Source organism: Parasteatoda tepidariorum, chromosome 9 (assembly GCF_043381705.1).
Source record: "Parasteatoda tepidariorum isolate YZ-2023 chromosome 9, CAS_Ptep_4.0, whole genome shotgun sequence".
In the NCBI taxonomy this organism is placed as follows: domain Eukaryota; kingdom Metazoa; phylum Arthropoda; class Arachnida; order Araneae; family Theridiidae; genus Parasteatoda; species Parasteatoda tepidariorum.
In genome coordinates this window covers 65,948,744-65,954,531 of record NC_092212.1, presented here as the reverse complement: position 1 = coordinate 65,954,531, position 5,788 = coordinate 65,948,744, and the positions used below count along the sequence as shown (strand labels likewise).

Genomic DNA, 5,788 nt, shown 5'->3' with positions numbered 1-5,788 from the left:
CTATTATTGTTGGCCTTTATGAAATTAAATTTAAAGTAAAATATCAAAGAGAGAGCAACAGCAAATAATATGAAGAAAAAAAAGTAGTCCGTGGAGTCCCTCCGCGCGGAAGAAGTTAAACTTCGCAACCTGCGACGTTAATTGTAGAAGAATCAGCAGTCGTAGAAGGATCACTAGTTCTATTCAACGACTCTTTTTCCTGCTCCGCTCGCTTCCGTGCTCTGTAATCACGGTAATATTGTGCATTTTTCCCTCGTGGACCTCTTGAACCAGTGGAAGTGCTTGTGGTTGCCTCATCGTCTCGCCCTGGAAAATGTATTTGTATTAATAATGTATGTGAATGCGTCATAATGTAATTTCAGAAGAGAAAACCTAACAATCAATTGATATTCACAAGAGACGTACCTTGACATAACCTTAAATCCGTCGCATTGTCCGTGGGATTGTTTTCACTCATTTTTTACAATTGTTATCCACTAAATTTGAAAATAAAAAATACTACCCTATTAAATTACATGTGTATCAAAACAAACTAAAAAAATATTTATAGAAAAACAGTACTTTTATGCTAGTGAGAACCAAAACAATATGGAAATGAATGAGGGAAAACTGGATCCTACCGCGTGATTTCCCGGCCAATAAAAATGTAGCGTTAAACGTTTAACGCAACCTTGTTGGAAGTCGCATAAGAAGTATAACTTCAAAAAATTAATTATAACAAGGACATGCATTTATAAAAAATTGCAATAGTATTTCACATTGCGTTTTTGAAATCAAAATAAATACTGTTTCTTTGATAATCATGTTGCTTCAAATGTCACTACGATTTCAGTTACACACACGTATAGGGCGAACTCATTCATACATCCATCCACAAATCGTAATTTTAACCTAAACCAGAGAACAATCAATTTCCAATTCAGTTGCACCAGAGGTATGATTTGTTATGGATACATGGAAGACTTTGTGACAAAACGGATGTAACGTGCATCATTTGCTACACGGGGAGTCTTCGGCCGGCGGGGATTGAGCTCAGAATGCCTCGGAAGGATGCAGCCCCTTTACACGAATTTCGTATCAGTTACACACTATGATGAATGTGATAAACCCTCACCTGGTCTGGTACACAAGAAAATTAATGCATACCCTCCAACTGCTACGGAATTTCCGTAGTTTCAGAAATCTTCTTTTCAGACGGTAGCAAAATTAATGTCTTAATATTTAAGAAAAATAAATTTTAGCGTAACTTGTCCACTATTACTTATAAAAGTGCAGGCCATATGGCTAGATTCTTAAGTTCTGATAAAAGTTTTATGAGAGATCCATTTGCTTTAAAAATTTCTACTTTGGTTCGCTACCACTAGAAAGAATAATTTTCAAAATCCTCATAAGTTGGAGGGTATGCATAGTATATAGGTATAGATGATACTCGGTGAGAAAAGGTTAAGTATTCAGTCTTTCGTGTTGGCAGAAATGAAATTGTACTCTGCTGGTGATCATTGAAAATTGCCATGAAGAAATTGATGGCTAGGAAAGTTGTGTCCGAAGAACATTTTAGCATTGTTATTCATAATTCAACATTCGCCAGAAATTCGATAGTTCCAGCAAATGTATTTTATAAGAGATTTGCAATGACGTCAAAATTAACTTGAGGGTTTTGTTTCTAAAATATGATAAATTTATATTTTAAATTAAAGTGGTAGATAATTTTTTTTAAAAAAGAGAATTGTGCCTTTGGAAGATCATATTTTTTCCACATTTTTCAGAGCCTTAATTTGACAAAGGGAAAGAATCTCAACTACGGGAACATCTCCTTCACCATTTTAGAATGACTAGATAAGAATATTAATGCTTCCTACATGGAGTAAAGATAATATATTTTAGCCAGTTTCAAAGGAGGTGCACTGGAAGTCTTAATTGCAGATTAAAAAAGAAAATACTTTGCACAATTTTTATTGAACCCCTCAAGAAATCGTTAAGCACAATTTAAATAGCACTTTTACTAAGAAAAGTCTTTATTGGCAAACCTATGTATCGCGTCCCTTATACTAAATCTGGTGGTTTGTATGGATTTGCCTTCGATGAAAAGTAACGCCTACTCAAAATTTTCTCTGAGATATGAGGTGATAACAATTTACTCCCGACGGTGTTCCTGCCTTGACGGGGCGGCGAGGCTTGTGCGCACCTGACCTGGAGGGCTATGCCGGCGGTAGCTTGCTACAAGCTCCAAGCCGGGCAGGCCGAAGGGTAGGTGCCAGACTAAAAAGAACACCAACAAGAGCCAAGACAGACTTCTACCTTTATGGTGCTCAACCCAACAGAAGCTGCTTTCTACCTCTTCCATGATGGCCTCAGCTGAACATATCCTCTTTCCAAGGAGGACTTATATGCTTCTCCACTTCTTGTAATCGACTTTTTGAAGGTCAACAACCTACTGGATTTTGTCTGACTCCGTCAGACAATTAGAGGATAGGAAACAACAATAACAATTTACTTTCAGAAAACAGTGCGAGAGTGAATAAATATTCATTTTTCGGTATATTTCCGCATGGCAGTGTTTCCCAAAGTGTGGTACGCGTACCCACAGGGGAACGGGAATAGTTTAGCAGGGGTACGCGTTTTTATGCGATAGCAAACGAAAATTTCGAAAAATTTTATTTAAAAACAAAGCTATCATGATAATTTACGATTACGTATTTTTCTATTGGCTATTTTTTGCAGAGTTAACAGTTAATAATTAGTGGTGTCAACAGCCAGTTGTGATTTTTAACTTTTGTAAAAATTGTTGATAGAAAAAAATAAATTCATTTTTTTTATTAGTGGTACACAGCGTTACGAAAAAATGTAGAAAGGTACACAAAAGTCATAAGTTTGGAAAACACTGCCGTATGGTAATGTATTGTGTGAGCTATAGCCGCAAAATCACCAAATGAATTTTAAACTTGCAAATATTTAAAAAAAAAAGAAAAGAAAACATGTACCTAGTGATTTGACCGAGTGTGGCCTAAATGTTTCGAGATAATCCCTTTCTCTGCGGTTTTTTATACTTATTTATTTATTTATTATTATTATTTTTGCGGGACGCTACTCGGAAGTTGCCAAGGCTGGGTGATTATTCTACCACTATGATTTTTTTCTTTCGGTTTTACTTTTTAGTAGAATTTTGATACCCTAGCAGATTTTTTCAGTACCTATCAGACTGCTTTTTTATAATAAAAATATACCAATTATGTAATTTCAATCCAATGAAATAGATAATTTTATTTATTGATTTGAAATAAAAATCTATACTTTAAATTTTCATCTCAAGTAACGACTATTTCAGAATTTAAAAGAAGAAAAAAACTATTTTAAGTGCTCCATTTTGCTTGGCATTCCACGGCTTTTCTCAACAAATAAATAATTTACTTTCATCTGAATATTTTTCAAAACTTCCATGCACTCATATTAAATTATTTTTAAGCCATGGCCGTTAAATTTAAGCTTTATTAAATCAAAATTTAAATATTGAAACATAATACTTTGTTACCACTTAGTATACAAAAAGAAAATTTGACCAGAAATTCGACTTTCGATAAAGGTTTTCTGTAGAATTTAATTTAACAAGAAATGATCCACTGAAACAACAACTAATTTTTTTCCTCTTGTTTTCTTTTTTTTATATATATATATATATTTTTTTTTTAAACTTGTCATTGTTTTGCAATAAGTTCTACAATTCATTCGTTGCATTATTCCTTCGTTGCAAAGACAGTTTAGCACTTGAGCCATATAGTTAAATTAACTTTAGCTTACAAAAATATAAAACCTTTTCTTAAGCAGCACTATTTTTAAGGCATCTAAAAACTAAGAAAGCTGAAAGAAACATTTTAAATTTCTGTAAGATAATTCACAGTTTAAAGTATACATTCGTGATCACCCTATTTAAATTTAAAAACATTACATAATTAAAAAATGTTATTTTAATTTATTAATTTACTAAAATTTTTTTAAAAAACTAAAATGAATTCATGTGGAAGAAAATACAGTAAATTTAAACTTAAATCGACGTTTTTTTATAGAAATTCATGTTTCCAAGTATTTCTAATTTCACAAGGAAGAGAAACATTAATTCAATGCTTCAATATGGTGTTGCAGGTCAATAAGATTCATTATTAGTTTAATAAATTTATTTTTCAATAAACCGTTAAAATAACGTTATAGATAATATTGTTCACAGCTGTCGCTCTACGCAGTGTCGTATTATTTAGTTCAGATTAGATTCAACCATTTTGTTCCGTTTACATGATATTTTCCTGTTATTAAATATTTTCTGTTATCGAAGCGTGATTGTAATAATTTGATGAATGCAATGCAGCGTATGCAAACGTTAACTAACGTTAATTTAGCGTTTTAAAAATGGATATTACGTGTTGGTCAACTATGGGTGGTAGCATGTATAGTACCAGATGGGGTAAATAAAAAAATAAAAGACAGAGGGTGAAAAGAAATACGATCTTCCAATACTGAAAAGATAGGAGCATTGGACTTCTTGTATCATCAGAAGTGCTAATTCCACAATAATAAGTGCTAATTTCACGAAATTACTAGTACTGTATTTAAATTAGTGCTAAATTTAGCTAGTGCAAATTATGCTACTGCTAATTATTAAAAATCCGCCGTGACTCGTATCGTCAGAAGTGCTAATTTCTAAAAACAGCTAATGTTAATTATTTTATTATGCTAGCACTAATTATTATGTTAGTGTTAATTATTATGTTAGTGCTAATTATTAAATGTCCGCCGGAAACGTGTTGGTCACCTATGGGAGGTGGCATGTAAATTACCAGATGGGGAAAAGAAGAAATAGAAGACAGAGGGTGAAAAGAAATACGATCCTCCACTACTGTAAAGAGAGGGCTATTACACTTCTTATATAGTCAGAAGGGGTAATTTCTAAAAAATTGCTAGTGCTAATTACAGTGCTAATTATTAAAAATTCGCCATGACACGTATTGTCAGAAGTGCTAATTTCTAAAAACAGCTAATGCTAATTCTTATGCAAGTACTATTTATTCTGCTAGTGTTAAATGAAGTACTAATTATAAAATAAGTGCTAAATAGCTAGTGCAAATTATTATTCTAGCGTTAATTATTAAATATCTGCTGTGATAAGTTATGGTCGTCTATAACAGGTAACATGTATAGTACCCGGGAAAAAAAGGAGAAATCGAAAACAGACGGTGAAAAGAAATACTGCCCTCCAATACAAAAAAGAGAGGTCTATTAGAATTCTTGTATCGTGAAGCATTAAAGCAACTTGGATTAGAACAAAATAAATTATCTGAGACACTAATAATGAACATTGTTTTGCAACGCCTTGACGATGAATCAAGAAAGGCTTTCGAAATGTCTTTAAATTGTAACGAATTACCCACCTGGGAATTTTTTACTGAATTTGTGTTAAAACGTATTCAAGCTCTTGAAAATGTTCAAAAATGTATTTCCGTTTCAAAACCGAAACAAGAAGTAACCCCCAAACATAAAAGTTTCGTTTTGCAAAATGATAAACATTTCTCTTGCTCTATGTGTCATCAAAACCATTTAATATATAAGTGTAAAAAATTCATTGACTTATCTGCTCAAGAGCGATTGAATAGTGTAAGAAAATTGCATCTGTGTTTTAATTGTTTGGGTAAACACATGTTATTTCAATGTAAAAAATTAGAGTTTAAATGTAAACATTGCTCTAGAAATCATCATTCGACACTTCATGGGGTTAATTTCTTAAAACCCGAAGTTGAGAACA

General features: G+C 32.6%; 1 long non-coding RNA gene across 1 annotated transcript; it reads right to left on the bottom strand.

Moving 5' to 3' along the window:
• Positions 1-203: 203 nt before the first annotated feature.
• LOC139426457 (uncharacterized) lies at positions 204-496 on the bottom strand. Its single transcript, XR_011637720.1, has 2 exons — positions 406-496; positions 204-306 (listed from the first exon to the last, which is right to left on the bottom strand). It is a non-coding gene; the product is annotated as an uncharacterized lncRNA (long non-coding RNA).
• Positions 497-5,788: the final 5,292 nt, after the last annotated feature.